The sequence below is a fragment of the Xyrauchen texanus genome, chromosome 40 (assembly GCF_025860055.1).
Source record: "Xyrauchen texanus isolate HMW12.3.18 chromosome 40, RBS_HiC_50CHRs, whole genome shotgun sequence".
Lineage (NCBI taxonomy): Eukaryota > Metazoa > Chordata > Actinopteri > Cypriniformes > Catostomidae > Xyrauchen > Xyrauchen texanus.
In genome coordinates this window covers 35,060,501-35,081,504 of record NC_068315.1, presented here as the reverse complement: position 1 = coordinate 35,081,504, position 21,004 = coordinate 35,060,501, and the positions used below count along the sequence as shown (strand labels likewise).

Sequence of the window (21,004 nt, the reverse complement as noted above, 5' to 3'; positions counted from 1 at the left end):
CAAAACAATTTACATATCAAATGTACACATACTTACACAAAACAATTTACAAATCAGATGTACACATACTTACACAACACAATAATTATATACAATGCAGAATATAGAACAGAATATACAATACAATACAATAAGTGGGAGTATATGAAATATATATGTGTATATATATATATATAGCAGTTGTATTGAGGAGAATATGTTGACAGTCCAGTGTGAGATTATAGATTAATAAAGTGCAGTGCTAATTATTGATCCTGATAGATCAAGAGTTCAACAGTCTGATTGCTTGGGGAAAAAGCTATCATGTAGTCGGCTGGTGCGGGTCCTGATGCTGCGATACTGCCTGCCTGATGGTAGCAGTGAGAACAGCCCATGACTTGGGTGACTGGAGTCTCTGATGATCCTCCGAGCTTTTTTCACACACCGCCTGGTGTATATGTCCTGGAGGGAGGGAAGCTCACCTCCGATGATGTTCCTGGCAGTTCGCACCACCCTTTGCAGGGCTTTGCAGTTGTGCTGCGGTGCTATTGCCGTACCAGGCGGTGATGCAGCCAGTCAGGATGCTCTCTACAGTGCTGGTGTAGAACCGTGTGAGGATGTGGTGGTTCATTCCAAACTTCCTCAGCCGTCTCAGGAAGAAGAGGCGCTGGTGAGCCTTCTTCACAACGGCCTCAGTGTGGACGGACCATGTGAGTTCCTCAGTAATGTGGACACCGAGGAACTTGAAGCTGCTGACTCTCTCCACCGGTGCTCCATTGATGGTGATGGGGCTGTGTTCTCCGTCTTTCTTCCTGAAGTCCACAACAAGCTCCTTGGTTTTACTGACGTTGAGGGAGAGGTTGTGCTCCTGACACCAGCGTGTCAGAGTGTGCACCTCCTCTCTGTAGGCTCTTTCATCATTGTCAGTGATCAGACCTACCACCGTCGTATCGTCAGCAAACTTAATGATGGCATTGGAGCTATGTGTTGCCACACAGTCATGTGTGTACAGGGAATACAGGAGTGGGCTGAGAACACAGCCCTGCGGGGCTCCAGTGTTGAGGGTCAGTGATGAAGAGGTGTTGCTGCCCATTCTAACCACCTGACGTCTGCCTGACAGGAAATCCAGGATCCAGCTGCACAGCGAGCTGTTTAAGCCCAGAGCCCGGAGTTTCTCATCAAGCTTGGAGGGCACTATGGTGTTGAATGCTGAGCTGTAGTCTACAAACAGCATTCTCACATATGTGTTCCTTTTTTCCAGGTGGGAGAGAGCAGTGTGTATTGTAGATGCAATGGCATCATCAGTGGAGCGGTTGTTGCGGTAGGCAAACTGCAATGGGTCCAAAGAGGGGGCAGAACAGAGCAGATGTGATCTCTGATTAACCTCTCGAAGCATTTGCTGATGATGGGGGTCAGAGCAACAGGACGCCAGTCATTTAAGCATGTGATTATAGCTTGCTTCGGTACAGGCACAATGGTTGATGTTTTGAAGCATGTGGGGACTACAGACAGGGAGAGGGACAGATTGAAAATGTCCGTAAAAACACCAGCCAGTTGATTCGCGCGACGCTCTGATGACGCGGCCCGAATGCCGTCTGGACCCGCGGCTTTACGGATGTTCACCCGTCGGAATGATCGGGTTACATCCACAACAGAGACGGAGAGTGAATCAACCTCTGTAGCGTCAGCAGCGAAGTGCTCTCTCCGCGAGGGCGGTGTTACTGTCCTCAAAACGAGCATAAAATGTATTAAGTTCGTCCGGGAGAGATGCAGCGGTGTTCATGGCGGAGACTTTATTCCGCTTGTAGTCCGTGATTGTGTTAATTCCCTGCCACATACTTCTAGAGTCAGTGGTGTTGAACTGGCCTTCAAGCTTGTGCCTGTACTGGCGTTTAGCTGCACTGATAGTGTTACGGAGGGCATAACTGGCTTGTTTACGCTCCTCCGTGTTAGGAGAATTAAAGCGGAGGTCCGCGCAGTGAGTGCCGCCGAACATCGCCGTTAACCCATGGTTTCTGGTTGGGGTATATCCGTATAGTTTTGGTCGGAACAACGTCCTCTACGCACTTCCTGATGAAACACGTTACGCTGTCAGCGTAAACCTCGATGTCGTCATCAGAGGCGGACCGAACATCTCCCAGTCCGCGTGATCAAAACAGTCTTGTAGCGCAGAGTCTGATTGGTCCGACCAGCACTGGATCGTTCTGAGGGTGGGTGCTTCCTGTTTCAGTTTCTGCCTGTAAGCGGGCAGAAGCAGAACGGAAGAATGGTCCGATTTGCCAAATGGGGGCGGGGAGGGATTTGTAGCCTTCCGGAAGGGAGAGTAACAATGATCCAAAACCCGGTCCCCTCGTGTGTTGAACTTTATGTGTTGGTGGTATTTTGGGACGATTGCTTTGAAGTTGGCTTTGTTAAAGTCCCGGCAACAATGAACGCAGCCTCAGGGTGCTGCGGTTTCCTGCTCACTTATACACCCATACAGTTCCCTGAGTGCCCGGTCTGTGTCGGCTTGCGGGGGATGTACACAGCTGTGATGATAACCGCTGTGAATTCCCTCGGCAGCCAGAATGGTCGACACAGAAGCATGAGATATTCCAGATCAGGAGAGCAAAAGACTTGATGAAATGTACGTTCCTCTGATCACACCATGATTTGTTGATCATAAAACATACACCACCACCTCTGCTTTTACCAGAGAGGTCTTTCGCTCTGTCCGCTCGGTGCACGGAAAAGCCTGTGATTTCGATGGCCGAGTCTGGAATCTCCGTAGACAGCCAGGTTTCTGTAAGGCACATAACGCAGCAGTCCCTCGTCTCTCGTTGGAAAGAGATCCGCGTCTCAGCTCGCAGAGTTTGTTGTCCAGAGACTGAACATTTGCCAGTAGTATACTGGGTAGCGGGGTCGATTTGCACGACGTCTTACTCTGATGAGAACGCCGGCTCGTTTTCCTCTTTTCCTTCTGCGTTTCAGCGGCCGAGCAGCACAGACAAAGGGCTCCGCCGGCGTGTTTGTAAACAGCGGGTCGGCATTAAGGAATTTGAAGTCCGGTTTTCGATGTGTGATTGTAGAACTAATGTCCAAAAGCGTTTGTCTGTCGTAAACAATAAGGCAGACAACATCCAAGACAAAAAAACAAAGAACTGTAAACAAAACAAACAATAAACCGCAGTGTTGTAACGGAGCTCGCAACGCAGCAGCCATACTCGGCGCCATCTTGAGTCCATACAGATGACATTTGAATACATTTGAATTCGTCACAGAATTCTACATCATCACCCTTGAATTTACTAAAGTAACATTAACTGTACTTTTTTATCAAATTAGATTGATAATAAATATGATCATATCACTACTTTATGGGCTGAAATATGTGCCACCAGAAACTGAATTTGAACCATTTATATTTGAATTTGAATGGCTAAACTTGAATAATTGCATTGAAAAACTGAATTTGAATCACATAATTTGAAATTGTATTGTTTAATTAAAATTGAATTTATTCAAAAACTGAATCTGAATTGTATCATTTGAAATTGAATTTATTCGTTTGGAACTGAAGTCCAATAAAATTTGATCCTCACTGAAAATTAAACTCTCTATATATCTTCACATTTACTTCTCACAATTCAGATTCAGTTCTCAAATTCAATTTCAAGTTACTGAGACAGACATCCGGGTAGTTGGAGGATGAAGGAAGAGCAATCGAGCGCAGATCGATAGATAGCGTTCATTGGCGCACAGGACTCCTCTTGGGCCAATCAGCACCAATGTTTTGGAGCACAGTACGTTACCCGCCATGAAACTATGGAATTACGATTGTGTCAATAATAATGAATGTAACTTTATAAAACTGAACGTAACTTTATAAAACTGAACGTAACTTTATAAAACTGAACGTAACTTTTTCAGAAACTATCAAAAATATTCCATTACAAAAGAAGAAAAACACAATTAAAATGAAAAAAAAAAATTAACTCAGTCGCACGAATTTAACAGGCTCTTCAAATATGCTTCATTTTTTGTTAATGTTTTTCAAAGATTCGTTTTCGCAAATCGTGGATTCTGAATACATTGCCACAGATTTCGCTTCCGCTTCGCAGTTTTTCGTTTGCTGTTTTGAGACAAACCTCTCGTGGGGGTGGGCTTAACAGTGATCTACTCTGATTGGATAGTGAGCTTTTGATGGACAGGTGCTCTCTGACCCGGATGTACAGACGTCACTCAGTGGCGCGCATATTGGAAAGCTCTAGCGGTGATTTGTAGTTATGCAATACGTTGTGCTTTGTTGTATTACTTACTAACAATATGTAAATAACATTTGACCTATAATGATATAATTTAATATTATATGAGACCTTCGATCGTCTAATAATCGTCTTCGATCAGTCTGTAAAGATGAGCTCTCAGGAGAGACACGGAGCGGCATCATCTTCCTCCTCTTGTCCTTCAAGGCAGCTTGAAGTAAGTTCGTGTTACTGAAGTAACCAATAACATCGATAAAACTTTTATTCATGTAACGTTACAGTGTGCAACAGTTCTGGCTTTATTTTGCAAATTTATTGTTGTATTGTAAATGCATGCTAAATAAAATGTTGCTGTTTTGTCATTGTCATGACTGGAAAACTGAAACCTGGCCATATCTTGGTCCACTGTTTGACTCTGCCCCGACTGCTGAACGGACTGCTGCTGACCCTGCCTTGTGCTGGTATTCCCGAGCGACTGGTTAAGAATTTCAAGGTTGTTATGTACAGCTGCAGATGCAGCATCTGCACCAAGATTTCTGCCTTGCTGTAGAATGAAGACCAGTTTGATATCTGCACTGTCTACATTGACACGTCCTTGAATATAATAACTGTGCAAAAGAGCAAACAATCAAACTACATAACATCATGACATGACATCAGTGCATTGCAAACTTGTGAATGACAATAAAAAAATTATTAAAAAATATATAAAAATATGATATTTTATATGTGTTTATCAAAACATTGTGAATAAATATAATAAAATATATGCAATATTCCACCACTGTGTTGAAATTTAGAGTGTTTTCTGTAAAACTAGACAATTTCTATCCATTTACTCCAATGTATGTGGGCAGGACGCTCTTTTAAATTCAGATATGCCTAATTGTCTAAAAAATACAAAATATCCTGCAGAGCTGAAGTGGTTAAACAAAAAATTTGCAAAATAAAGCCAGAACAGTTGCACACTGTAACGTTACATGAATAAAAGTTTTATCGATGTTATTGGTTACTTCAGTAACACGAACTTACTTCAAGCTGCCTTGAAGGACAAGAGGAGGAGTAGTGGAGCATTTGTTTAATAAGCAAGGTCTTTTATTCAGATATTCAGAATTTCTTTCTGAATACCAAATACCAGTAACCCCAAAAGAATTTGCTACAGTAATGGGTGCTATTCCCTCTGGTTTATGTATGCTTTTTAAAAACCGTAATTACTTCACACCAGTATCTACTGCATCCTTTCCTAAACCTTGTGATACTTCTGTTGGTCAAATCTGTTTTTCAGAGTCGAAAGCTAAAAACTATAAGATCTTTATTTCTTAAGGATTTGATTTCTGTTCCACCTGTTATTTCCTTTTGGAATAATTTGTTTGGTAACCTTAATTGGAAAAAATCTGGTCTTTACAGCAGAAATTCATTCTCACAAATAAAGTGAAAGAAATTTCCTTTAAGTTGATACACAGTTTCTATCCTGCTAAGAAATTTATACAAAGATTTAAATCTGACATTGAGCTAACATGCTCTTTTTGTGTGAATTCTGATGAAACAGTGGTTCATTTATTTTGGTCGTGTCATTACACTCAGAAGCTCTGGAATGAAATTGATGTTTTTATAAAGTGTAAGATTTTGCCAGGCTTCTCAATACATATGAGAAATATTATATTTGGGTATTTTGATTCAGACCCCACAAACGAAAATGTCTGTTTTGTTATTAATTTAATTATTTTCCTAAGCAAATTCTATATTCACAAATGCAAATTTTTAAACTGTAAACCTATCTTCTCTGTCTTCTTAAAAGAAATAGAAAATTATCTAAATTTGATTTCAGTATCTACTAATAAGAAAGCCATAAGGACTGTTAGAATCTGCACTGCATTTGATCTCTTCATGTGAACATTTTTGTGTGATGTAATGGCCCTACCTCTTCTTTTATTGTTATATACTTTATTATTATTATCTTTTTTATTATTATTTTTATTATTTTTTTCTATTTATTTTTGTCTTCTTTATTGTTTTGGTTGATATTATGTGATGTACGTATGCTTTCTCTTTTGTATGTTCCTGTTCTTTGCATTAAACATTTAAAAAAATATATATAAATATATATATATATACATTTTAAAAATAAATAAATAAAAAACAAGAGGAGGAGGAAGACGATGCCGCTCCATGTCTCTCCTGAGAGCTCATCTTTACAGACTGATCGAAGACGATTATTAGACGATCGAAGGTCTCATATAATATTAAATTATATCATTATAGGTCAAATATTATTTACATATTGTTAGTAAGTAATACAACAAAGCATGACGTATTGCATAACTACAAATCACCGCGAGAGCTTTCCAATATGCGCGCCACTGAGTGACGTCTGTACATCCGGGTCAGAGAGCACCTGTCCATCAAAAGCTCACTATCCAATCAGAGTAGATCACTGTTAAGCCCACCCCCACGAGAGGTTTGTCTCAAAACAGCAAACTAAAAACTGCGGCTGAAGCTGAAATCTGTGGCAATGTATTCAGAATCCACGATTTGCGAAAACGAATCTTTGAAAAACATTAACAAAAAATGAAGCATATTTGAAGAGCCTGTTAAATTCGATGCGACTGAGTTCATTTTTTTTTCATTTTAATTGTGTTTTTCTTCTTTTGTAATGGAATATTTTTGATAGTTTCTGAAAAAGTTACGTTCAGTTTTATAAAGTTACGCTCAGTTTTATAAAGTTACATTCATTATTATTGACACAATCGTAATTCCATAGTTTCATGGCGGGTAACGTACTGTGCTCCAAAACATTGGTGCTGATTGGCCCAAGAGGAGTCCTGTGCGCCAATGAACGCTATCTATCGATCTACGCTCGATTGCTCTTCCTTCATCCTCCAACTACCCGGATGTCTGTCTCAGTAACTTGAAATTGAATTTGAGAACTGAATCTGAATTGTGAGAAGTAAATGTGAAGATATATAGAGAGTTTAATTTTCAGTGAGGATCAAATTTTATTGGACTTCAGTTCCAAACGAATAAATTCAATTTCAAATGATACAATTCAGATTCAGTTTTTGAATAAATTCAATTTTAATTAAACAATACAATTTCAAATTATGTGATTCAAATTCAGTTTTTCAATGCAATTATTCAAGTTTAGCCATTCAAATTCAAATATAAATGGTTCAAATTCAGTTTCTGGTGGCACATATTTCAGCCCATACTACTTCAGCTCTATTAAATATATCATAGGCTACATTATGGGAGTGAGGGAATGTAATACATTTTTGTATACATGGGGTTACTTTAGATTTTTTTAGACACTTATATTGGCCAAACAAAACTTAAATTAAGCAAATGTGCAATGCAATAAATATATAGTGGTTTTTAGCATGTTCAACAGATGTTAGCAATGCGCACGAAACGAACCGAACTCAGAGCACAGCTGCTTATGTATAATGAGAGCACAAGATGAAATTCATGGCTATTGAGCACAGAACCGCTCTAGAACTGCTGTAACTCCGCACTGCAACCCAAGTTTATTCAGCTGACTTGCTGTGTAATCAGTTAATGTCTGAACAGACAGAGTTGTTGAATGACTGGTCTCTGAACAGTTTGAAAGGCACCAGATTTTCATCCTACCTCCACATAGTCTCTGAAGACAGTATGTTCCAGCTCTCTAATGTGAGCTTTGTTATCAAAGAGATATATGAAACTTACTGTTAAACATCTGCGGTTCTGTATGTCAGTGTGTGCTCCAAACTGAAAGGTGATTGATCAGTGGCGAACTTCTGAAGAGAGCTCGATTTGTCAGGTGAGGTGAAAATAGACTCAGTAGTGCTTGTGATTTGACCAAACATCTTTAGACACAGCCTATTATAAAAATGAGCAACAATTTGCAACTTTATCTGTCTGATCATTTCTCTTTGCCATCTCACTAATATCGCACACATTTATGCTTAATTAACCGTGAGAGGCAGAAATTGTGATCGCGATAAAAATAGATTAATTGCGCAGCCCTACAATGAATATACGTTGAGTTGAGTTTGAAATGCACTTTATGTTGATGCATGTAGCATAATAATGCAGGCATTAACTTAAAATGTTGAGTTAGTAATAATAATTTTTTTTTTAGTTAAGCACCCTAACAAAAATGTACCATGGTTTTACTATAGTAATATTATAGTAACCATGACTGTAATAACAAGGCCTGTTGTCACCATGGTTTTCTTAGCAGAAATCATGGTTTTGATCAAATTAACCATTGTTTAATAACAGTAATACTGTAGTTTCCATATAGTAACCTTGATTTTACAATAGTATAGTAACCATGACAGTAACCATGTTAATTATATCGTTACTATGATTGTACTACAAATACAATGTTAAAAATATGGTTACTGTAGTAAAACCATGGTGATATGTAGTGAGGGCAAATCTCTTGCAGTGACTGCTACCAAATAGAATATGTTTACTTTGCATTTGGCAGCAATATTTTTTTCCCTGAACATTACCGAACTGAAACTGTGACCCTAAAACCGTGATACAAACTGAACCATGAGAAATTTGAACCATTATGCCCCTAGTAAGGACGTTATTGAAACTCATTATTATTAGACTATTTTTGTCTTTTTGCTCAGCAGTTCACAAATTTTATGAAAAAGTTAGATCTGCATTGTTCTTATAATGCTTAAGTCTATAAAGTCTCTTTGAATGACAAAAAAATTTAAAAAAAATCAGTGACTCACTCTACACACCTCATACTTACACGATGGGCGCTTCTCATAAATTGTGCATCCTCGTTCCCTCACTCCTCTGTCCTAGAGCCTGTGACCCAGAAATTGATTGAAGTCCGCAATCATTTAGGATGTATCAATTCCCTAAATGCACGAGGACAGGAGCGAGGACGGAGGAAGCTTATCGAGGATGCTTGAGTGAGGAAACCCTGGAAAATCATATGCAGAAGATTTTTTTGGTGGAAGAACCTGGTGCACTTATTAATTGTCCTCCCCTTCAGATCTCACACAACAGTTTTAATACATGTTTCACCTTTGCGGATTAAATAAACAATTATTTTTTTTTTTATCGTGCACAGAGCTAGAGATGCATGTTTCGAGAAAGTGAGAGGGGGACAAGCATCTCCTTTTATGCTGTAGGCAACAAGGGAACTCCATACCCCTCCCATCATTCTAAACAGCACTGGTACTACCACTACCGGCCTGCAGGAACACAGGGGGTCATAACACATAACACCTCAAAGAGCTCTCCTCTAGAGATCTAAAAAAAAAAAAAAAAACTCACACATCCTGGGACCAGTCCCATCTCCCCACAGTCTTCTAATCCCATGTCCCTAGTGAAAAAATAATAAAAAGGAGAGAGACATCTTGCAATCGTATATGGGCCAGCAAACCTTGCTTGACAGTGACTGTTGACTAAGGGCAACAGCACCAACACCTGATCACCTGGCTTAAAAATTCAGTACTCCACTTTCCTATTAAATAAACACTGCATTTTACACTGGGTCCTCTGAAGTCATTTCTGAGCTGCAGCAAAAGCTTTATAGAGATGTAATCTGAAGCCACTAGGGTTGCAATGGTATGAGATTTTCACGGTATGATAACGTCTCAGAAAATATCACGGTTTCACAGTATCACGGTATACGGTATTACACAATTACTATTATCAGTGAAAACAGAAGGGTTATTTTATTAATTTATTTATTTTTGAGCAAACACTTTATTATAATTGAAACTTGAATCTATTTTATTTATTGACGTATGTGTAAAAAAAGTCTCTGTGGCAGATTATACACACCAGGTCCCTTATCAGTGTAACGTAGTCAATGAAAAGGAGGAGGCGAGAACCGGCTTTACAATATAAATAATATTTTAATGAATAACTTAAAGACAAAAACACACATGACGGACATGTCCGTTAATGATCTCTCTCTCGTCACACCACCGTCTGCCATCGGCCTTTATCCCTCTCAGAGGCTTAATTAGCCTGATAAGGGACCGGGTGTGTATAATCACAACCCGGCCCCGCCCTCCGCCCTGTTACAGTCTCCCTTTTGAAAATAAAATAAATAGAAAAAATAAGAAAGTTAACAGAATTATAATAAACAGAATTATAAACATGATAAAAAATAGCATGTAAATATAACATGTTATATTACTAAAGCATGTTAGTTTATATGTTACATTAACTACTAAATGAAAAATAACATCAACAGTGTGAGCTTTTAAAGTTATGTCCTACGATTATTAAAAATTTATATATACTGTATGTGCATGACAGTGAGACCAGACTGCTCCTGTCTGTACCTTTAACTCAGTGATTCTCAACTGGTTTTGCTTCAGGACAGATTTTACATTGGACATCAAGTGGTGACCTGCCATAGATTAAACATAACCTGTATTTAATGTATCTTGGGTTGCATTTTCTTTATGTTGCATAGTTTTGTTCGTGGATAAGGACAATGATCAAGTGACATTATTTTTGTTGTTGATGTCAAAATCTAAAGGAAGTTGTCTCTCCCCCTTTTAAAAATTGAAGAGCATATTTACTTATATGGGCCCATTATTATCCCGTTTGTTACCTAATATTAAATTTTTATACACATATTACACAGACGGAAAGGCTCCTTGTTACCATGGTTAGGTCAGTGTGCTAGTCTTAAATAATAATAAATTAATGTATTTCTGAAAAATAAATACTAGCTGAAACACATCTTGAAACTTTAACTACAACTGCCACTGTTGATATAAAATGAGGTCTAACAGATTCTACCTTTAGATTATCTCAAATAAAACTATAACATTGTCTTATATGAAAATATAACAGTTACTTTTAAGAGTTTACTATAAGAGTTTAGGCTACTCATGTAAAGTTTTTTTCGGCGCATAGCACAGTTGCTCTTTTCCTCCTCAGTGCTGTTTGGCATGTCAGGGCTGATACTGTTGAGAGGTTCGAATTGCCAATCTCCGTAACACTTTAAACTAGAACAGTCTCGCTAGAATTTAAATTGGTCACATCAGTTTTGATGTCTGCACTCCACTATATCGAGGGAAGGCCAGTTGATGAACGCGCATGCCAGAGAGAAGAGCAGATCATTAGCGCGAGCGCGTTACACTCGCAAAAGTGCAGATGAGATGTCTTTAGCTGTTTGCGAGATTATCATTAAATCTGCCTTGGCAGGTAAATACTCAATCACTTGGGCGGCCTCGGAAATATCTTCAATGGGAGACCCATGGCACTGTTCTTTCCCTGCTGTCCGCGACCCAGTCCGAATAGACCAGATGAGAAACACTGCTTTAACTCACACACTCATGTCACACCCCCTCGCCTCACTTCTCTCTGACATTTTCTCCGCTGCATTTGTGTATGTGTGACGCAAGTTGATGATTCTGACAGGCAGACAAGGAGGAAAGGAGATGTGCACGCGCATGTAAGATTCTCGGTCCAGTTGCATTTTTTTCTCAATACTGTAGATAAGCAAATGTACATGGTATGAGAACCGGCAATTTTCAAACCGTGGTATACCGTGAAACCGTTGCAACCCTAGAAGCCACTATCATAGTCAAGCACATTCTCTGGAGGCTGTGCAAGTTTCCACTCATCTGCAAGGATAGCAATAGGTCCCTGAACCACATGACCAAAAACTAGTTGGGCTGAAGCCCATGCTCTCCTGTGCTACTTCACAAACAGCCAGTAATAGCCAGGGAAGTCCCTCCTCCCAGTCCCTGCCCAGTTCTACACAGTAAGCCCTCAAGCATGACTTTAGGGTCTGATGAAAACATTCAAGGGCTCCCTGTCTCTGTAGATGATAAGCACTTGAAATGCTATGTTGTATTTTTAGCTGCTGTAAAGCCTTATTGAACGGTTTGGACATGAAATTTGACCCTTGCTCGGACTGTATAAAACAAGGAATACCAAAAGTTGACATGAAATATATGAATGCTTTCAATATACACCGCTCAGCCACAACATTATAACCACCTGCCTAATATTGTGTAGGTCCCCCTCGTGCTGCCAAAACAGCACCAACCTGCATCTCAGAACAGCATTCAGAGATGATATTCTTCACAACCACAATTGTACAGAGTGGTTATCTGAGTTACTGTAGACTTTATCAGTTCAAACCAGTCTGTCCATTCTCTGTTGACCTCTCTCATCAACAAGACATTTCTGTCCACAGAACTGCCACTCACTGGATGATTTCATCCACACCGTTTTTGGGCACTTTATTGCGACACGTTCAAAGTGTGAGAAGTATTTTTCTATTTCTTTTTCTGAAAATGGAGGAACCAATCTGATATTTCTACCAACATAAAAAGGCAAAGACACAGGAGACTGAGGCTCACTAGAAGATAATGAAACTTCATTGGCCCCAGCAGCTAACTCAAGCTCCATTTGTCGTAAGATAAGCTGTCTCTGACAGTCACATTCATCAAAGTCTATCCTTTTGAGCTCAAGATGCCACTCTAGATCTCTTGCTTTAAGGTCACTTCAGCAGAAGGAAGAGTTGATTCAGCAGTAACTACCCTCTTATCAAGAACCTGTTTCTCTACCAAACCATTCATCAAGCATTTCAAAACAGTGTCTTTTAGCTTTTTATCCTGGCTACTAATCTCAACCCCACAGTAAAATCACCCGAAGTGTCGCCTCAACCTGGTTCTCTCAAAAACAAAATATGGCAACAAAAAAAAAAAAACTGTGTTCCAATGAAAGGACGTGCAAAGCACAATCCAGCAGAAAACATGCTGCGTAACTGGAGAACTCATGGCGAGAGAGGAAAATTAGTATCTTTACAGAATGTATCCACACTCTTCCCTTATACTATACTACTATATAAATATAACCTATTTATGGGTTCAAATCCCGGATTAGAGTGCCCAATTTATGTTGATAGATACGTTACGTGATAGATAGACCATAACATAAAGGAGGCAGTGACAAGAGAGTTCAAACTCAGAAATATAATTTACTGATTACATCTAGGGTTTACATTAAAGAGTGAGTGTGGAGCTCTGTACGGGTGTGTTTGTCTCTGTGTGTGGGTGTGTGATCGTACACAGAGATAGAGATAGAGATGCACGTCGAGAGAGAGCGAGAGGGTGAAAAGAACCTCCTTTTATGCTCACACCATAATGGTGTAGGCAATGAGACAATTCCACACTCCTCCGGTACTACCACTACTGGCCTGTAGGAGCACAGGGGGTCGTAACACGCATATATAAACTCCCCCACTTCAGATCTCACACAACTGTTTTAATTCATGTCACATTCATGTTTTCATGTTTTAATGTCACATACTTTTACAGTGCATCTTGGATTATTAGTATTTATTCTGAATATATGAATTAAGTTTCAATAGCATAAAGGCAAGCATGCAGAGGTACTGTAGCTGTGTAAAAGCACGCACTGAAGTGACATGCGAGTGAGCATGTTATTTTACAAACATATCTTGCTTCAGTTCATCTGTCCTTGTTTCCTTTCCTTAGTTAGGACGCAAGGAAAGGAAATGAGGACGCACAATTTCAGAAATGAGACGCAACCCCAGTGTGTTCTTCAGAAGTGGTCACTGAACTAATCAGTAAACTGAACAAATTTGTGAAACAGACGCAGGCCACACCAAAGTACCCTTTATTTTTGCAGCTAATTCTGCATAATCACGCATTTAGCTTATTCTTTAAAAAATATCACCTGAAAACATACTCATGGAGTTTGCACCCCTGTTCTTATCATATAACGGAATATGTAGAAGTATTTAATGTCTCCCCGCTCTGGGTCTCTTTTAAAAAAGTAACAGGACATCAAAGTGTGCCTTTTTTGTGGAAAAAAACTAAAAATGACTAAAGTTCTACACAAGACAGCAAATTCTACCAATAGAAGGGAAAAAAAAAATCACTCCTCTGTTTACTTGAGCGCATCAGTGTTTTTACCCATAGTTCAGAATTCTCAACATATCCAGAAAAGCCACTGAGTTTGTATTTGACAAATGGTAGCGTACCCAGCACTGTCCACTTACACAGATTAAAAATGAAATCGATCTCTAAGTACCTCTTAGTATCACATAACGAGTAGGAGTCTCCTGAAGAAGGGTGGGTGTGTGTTTGTGTATGTGTGTGTGTACAGGTTTCACTATATTTATGAGTGCAATTCTTTTTATTTCTATTTCTAGTGTTTCTACAGTTAATTCAAATCGCTTAAAAACATACTAAACAATGATTTTTTGAAAATGTAAAAATGCAGAAAGTTTTCTGAGAGGGTTAGGTTTAGGGTATAGAATCTATAGTTCGAACATTAACAAAATCATTATGTATATTGAGAGTCCTCATAAGGATGGTTGCAACAACGTGTGTGTGTGTGTGTGTGCGTGTGTGTGTGTGTGTGTGTGTGTGTGTGTGTGTGTGTGTGCATGTATGTGCGTGTGTGTGGGGAATAAGACGTTCTGGATTACAGCAGCAGCCGGAATGTCAGGCAAACAGAGCCTGAACTGAAAACTGAGGAAGAGAGAGAGAAACATTAACCCAGCTTTCATGCTTCAGTGACCAAAGTGTGCCCCGCCGAAAGACAAAACAAGAAACCCAGTTCTAAAAGAAAAGTAAAATACCGGTGGCAATTTTAGTCTTGCTGTATCATGAAGTGTAATTTCTTTAAACAAATAGTGCAGTCCAAAATTATTTACTCATCCTGATGTTGTTCCATACCCGTATGCTGTTATTTTTTTCTGTGCAACACAAAATTAGATTTTTTCACACAAGTTCACACATAACATAAGCTGTCCAAAAAAAAAAGGAAAAAAAAACAAAGGTATAAAGTACTCCATAGGTAGTCTTTAGAAGCAAAGCTAAATATGTTGCCTATGTTGTACAGTAGGTTGGCCATCAATAACATCAAACATCATTGGCTCTCCTGTGCCTCATTGGCTCGACCAAATGACATCAAACCTGCACCATATCTGATTTGATAGCTACAGTACATAATTTGCAAGGTTGATTTGATTTGAGAGCGAGTAATGACTGAAATGATTACGGTTCAAGTTCAACCTTACTTGTCCCTGAAATTTGGTCTGTTCATCACACAAAGCTGTCATTTTTTTTTAGAAAATGTTATATAGAGCTTTTCTGTCCTTTTTGAGCTTTACAGACCCTGGTCACTATTTTCCCGGTGGGCCGACGCACTTTGGGGCCGTTCAGGGGCGGACTGGCCATCGGGAGAACCGAGTCGGCCGCGTAACGGGCTGAATGGGCTGCGATAAACTAAAATGAGCCACTGCGTTATACAGAAGGAACCACAAAATGATATGCAGAAAAGGAAAGCGAACACCTCCACGCTCAACTTTTGGGCCAGTTGCTATGTAAAATCCCGGGCCGATTTCTCTTCCCAGTCCAGCCCTGCTATGAACTGTTGTCTTATGAAATAGAGCTGCATATATAGATTCTTCCTTCTTTAAGTGGACAGAGGTGAGCTGAGTTGAAATGTCTGAGACAGGTGGAGGAGGATAGGTTAGATAAGAGCCTCTGGAAAAGCAGTAGCGCTTATGAATACACAACAGGGTCCTGTCATGTCTTTTCGCAAGTGATAGTGTGGGCCGGACACATAAGGAGAGAGACAGCCAGACAGTGAGAGGTGAGGACAACAGAAACCTAAACAGAGACCTGGGGAGACGTATAACTGAGAGGGCCAAAGGAAATCAATGAAAGCTCAGTGGCAGCAGGGATGGACAGAATAAAGGATGAATAAAGACGTTTGAGTGAAGCATGCAGGGGGGTGAGGAGAAACCACACAGGATGTTTACATGATTTAACGGAGAGAACAAGAGAGGAAACAAGAGAATCTGAGCAGAGAGTCTTACCTTACAAGAAAGAAGAGAAGGATGAAAAATGAGGTTAAAAGTTTCAGGAGGAAACATTTTGATATTTGAGAGATGTCAGTGCTTTTCGTAACAGACATTGTGGTGCAACAATATGGATGATGGTCACAAATGACAGAAAAATACTTGATCTGGCTTTTAATTTGTATGGTCCCTGATGCAAGAAAATTCAGCCCAAAAATACATTCCTGTCATTATTTACAAAGCCTCATGTCATTCCAAACTAATTTTGTGGAGCAGTTATTGCGGTTATTTTTTGTCTTTGGAAAATAAAAGCAACTCTTTTCACATGATGAAAATTATAGTGACCATAAAGATGACGTGTAAAGATTTTGTAAAAATTATAGGTTTGTGTTCCACTGAAATAACAATAGCATATGAGTTTGAAATGAATCTGTGAAATAATCTATAACTTATAAACTGAATGGCGCTTAGGATAATATTTTTCTGTTTGTTTCCCCATCCAGAGCCTGCCAGATCCAGCTCCGTTCCTGCTTAGTGTCCGACTTCCACTGCTATGTGTTTCTGAGTGATGATGACTGACTGCAGCCGGTGCCAGCCAGACATCACTTCAGTCTAATACAATGGTTTTCAGAGGATGAACTGAAGCCACCTCCAACCATGAGACATGTGATACTAATGTGCCACTGCCTGAACCTTGAACTTAGGAAAGACCACACCGAAACTCACCGAAATGTCCTGCTATTTGAACTGCGATACACCTCACTGATCTCTGCCTGCATCACCTCGGTCTACTGATGGACTACACTCTTGAAATGGAATACAATGACTATCAATTAATTGTCAACAAAACCCTTCATCAGCCAAATAACAAGGTGAATTGCATCTATGTGAACTTCTGCAGTTATTCCAGGATGGACTTCAAAGACATTAGTCATTAATATTACAGGTCATACAAAATCTTTGTTTAAACACTGCACTGCACATAAGTAACTAATATTGGCAATATATTCATGATGTTAGCCAGAGGGGAACTGGCCCCTGTTACAAAATGAAGGCAGCGAAGGCAGACGAAGAGAGCGGATCCAAATGCAGGCTACTTTATTAAATCAACAAACAGGCAAAACACAAAGGAAAAACCCTCAATAGGGAAACAAACATAAAACTAGAAAAGCACGGGTAGGGGAAACACACCAGGCTAACAACATTTCAACGATTAACAAAGACAGAACAAAAAACCAGGGTATAAATACACAAGGACAGGATGATTACAAATGATAAACAGGTGTGAACAATGACACAAAATGGCAGTGATGACGGCAGGTGGATTGTGGGAAATGTAGTTCTAAACAATAGACTGGTGAGACACAGAACACAGGGGCAGACAACAGGGGAACGTGACAGCCCCACAGTGAGTCTGGTTTCTCTCAAGGTTATTTTTCTCCATTAATCTACATCTTATGGAGTTTTGTGTTCCTTGCCACAGTCGCCTTCGGCTTGCTCACTGGGGTTATTAATACAATTATCATTTACTTATTTATTTAATTATTTATTTCATACCCAATTTACAATCATATATAATCAAACTACACAATGATCACTGTTAGACTTTATAGATATTACAGTTTTATTTTCTGTTATGCATGATTTTCTGTAAAACAGCTTTGAAACGATGTGTGTAGTGAAAGGCGCTATACAAATAACAATGACTTTGGACCATGACTGGCCCATGAATGAACTGCCGAGTAATTTGTGACCAGACTCTCAAACAAAAGCCATACAATCAGAATACTGTGAAGAAAATAAAAATTTTTTAGAAAAACCCAGAAATGGAGGATACTATGTTTGGAGCATTTAAGCTTTGGAAGAGCACAGCTGAACTGAACTGTATTGAATAACGTGTCATTACAATGAACTTGACTGAGATAATGATTGCTCTAATAATGCCACTTTGTGATTTCATTAAGCTGTGATTCTTGTTCACTCATGCTGAACATGAGCATTATGGGACAAGAGAGTCTGCAGATATCAGTGACCCTGGAGAGCCCTCACGTACAGAATGAGTTGCAGTTACGGTTTGAGGATGTTAGCACAATATGCATTTTCTTATATAGTATCCGCTCACATTATTCCATGGATGGTCAAGTGGTCATTAACAAAATCATACTGTATTTATTCTAAAAGTCCACACATGACTCCATAAATTTGTTCCAAGGATGTTCAGTAGTAGAATAAAAATATACTGTAGGTTAGGTAACCTAAAATGTTCATGTGGTAACATCTAAATGAAGTCAAATTGTAATATGACTGAATCAACCTGACTACATTAAATAACATTACATTGTAAAGACATTTTAAGGGTCAAAATCAGGCAGAAATAAGGTGGGGGAAATGGTTTGGGGATGTTGTGGTCATAAAAAACAAACTACAAAAAACAAAAGCTGTTATGATATTGGCATATATGTCTTTTGAAAGCAGCAAATGTTGAAAACAGTTCATAGTCTACTGTTGTATTTCTTCATCTCTAGTTTTCTTTAATAATTGATTTCAAGCAATGTCTGAGTGCTCCGGACCGCTATGTAGTGTGATCGTTTACAGAGTTCCTGCTGCCAACCTTCTTAATTATCAGTGTTTGAACAAATCAATAATCTACACCCACAGAAAGTCGACCTACCAATAACCTTTAAGCACACAATATATCACCCTAACATACAGCTCTTTCCTCAATATATTATTTAAGGTCACAAGGCGAATAGATCAATGAAATGATGTATGTTGGCTATAACTGAGGAAGATTTTATAAGCTGTCTCCAGAAATATCAGTGAACTGATAAATCGACACTTAGTCAAAGCTCAATTAAAGTGTCCCCATTACTGTTAAAGCCAATGCTATCCCCCTGTAAGAAATGTTTTGCCCTAAAGATTGTGTGACATTTATATCGGCTGGTTATAGTCCATTACAAATATTATTTAGTATGACTGAATCAACCTGACTACATTGGGTTACACCAACCATAAATAATTATTAGGGGTGAAAAAAAAAATCGATTTCGATTTTTAAAATGTGGAACGCTATGAAAATAATAATAATGAAAATACTTAGGAAAATATTGTATTGTAAAATATAAGTAATATATTAAGTAAATTCAAATAAAAGCCTATACAAAATCTGTTATATAAATATTCGAATATAAATAAAGAAATATATTGAAACGTATTTAAGAAAAAAAAAGTTGTCAGTATAGCAAAAACAACAGCTGTTTCTTTTGTTATCTCTCCATTCAAGGTTTGTGAAAAGGTACACTATAAACTCTGAGGAGAAATATCTTTCGAAATGAAAGCAAAACATGTACACAAATGCATGCAGTCAGCGCTGAGGCGGGCGGTAAACCGTCAAAGTACAGTTGTAGACATGTCTTATCTCCTCAGTTTTAAACGCGTTGCCGTGTGTGTTTAGTTCGCGTTAGTGCGTGTCTCATACAAACATAATACTGACTCACATTTCTCCAGTTTGAAGACTTGAAGGTGTCCTCTGCTCTTATCTGCATTCGCCTTGATGTACTTGCTCTATTGACAGTGTGAGTTGAGTGTCATTTGCATGAATATTCCGTCTGCTTTTAGCATTGGAGCTCCGCACGCACCGCGATCTGTGGACGCGTCTGGACGCGTGGAGACTGAGCGCGCGCACTGATCAGTTTCTATGCAACCAGCGGCACACATCACTAGAGCATCAAAGCCCACAGCAGATTTGTAGGCTACTACTTGCTCCCCAAGCACTTTCTATATACTTAAACAACAAACATTGTCAAAGAAAGAACAGAACATACTTCCCCTCAGACGGTCATAGAACAGCAAATATTGTGACCTTAAAATGCACAATGCGATATATCAGTCTACAACTTACCAACAACGAAAAACAAAAATAATCTTTAATTTGAGTATTTCTGGGATTTTCACACACAACAGTCTCTAGAATTTACTCGGAATGGTGCCAAAAACAAAAAACATCCAGTGAGTGGCAGTTCTGTGGACAGAAATGTCTTGTTGATGAGAGAGATCAACAGAGAATGGTCAGACTGGTTTGAACTGATAAAGTCTACAGTAACTCAGATAACCACTCTGTACAATTGTGATGAGAAGAATGTAATCCCAGAATGCTGTTCTGAGATGTGTGTTGGTGCTGTTCTGGTGGGCAGGAGGGGGATCTACACAATATTAGGCAGGTGGTTTTAATGTTGTGGTATGTACATTTAAGTACAGAGTTTGCATACACCATTTTAATTGACATTTTTTACGTTTTCATACCCCTTTCAGAATTTATACAAATATAAGAGATAAAAGATTACTGCCCTTCAAAAGCTACATAACACAAAATGTTCTCTAATTTACAAAAATAATCCTATAGAAAAGTTTGCATCCCCTTGGTTCTTCTGGTGTTGCCTTCTTCAACAGCAATGAATGTTTGCACCGTTTGTAATAGTTGCATATGAGTCCATCAGTTGTCCTAACTGTCAAAAGCTGGATGTCAGTATAATATAGCCATGGTTGGGAAGAACTCAAATGTGCAGAAGATGCTGGGAAACCAAATAATGTACTGTAATTGGGGGATTTTTCTTAAGAAAAGTAGGCAGCTTCAGTGCTCATGACAAAGCAGAGACTCATGAACAATTATTACACAAACAGTCATTGATCATCAAGGCAAGGCAAGGCAAGGCAAGTTTATTTATAGCACATTTCATACACAATGGTAATTCAAAGTGCTTTACATAGAAGAGATTAAAATAAGAATAAAAAAATAAGAATAATTGAAACAGTTTAGAATAAAATAAAATACAGTACAAACAGTCGGACACACAGTGGCACAGTGCTCATTCAGTAAATGCACAGCTAAACAGATGTGTTTTGAATCTGGATTTGAATGTGACTACTGTAGGAGCACATCTGATCTCTTCTGGAA

The 21,004-nt window shown here is 38.9% G+C and overlaps 1 protein-coding gene across 1 annotated transcript in view; it reads right to left on the bottom strand.

The window, feature by feature from the left end:
• Positions 1–19,732, bottom strand: part of lrrc3ca (leucine rich repeat containing 3Ca) — a 40,804-nt gene extending 21,072 nt beyond the window's left edge. The window contains exon 1 of the mRNA XM_052112947.1: positions 19,548–19,732. The gene's annotated coding sequence lies outside the window, so the exon portion shown is untranslated. The remainder of the gene's footprint in view (positions 1–19,547) is intronic.
• Between the last annotated feature and the right edge of the window lie 1,272 nt (positions 19,733–21,004).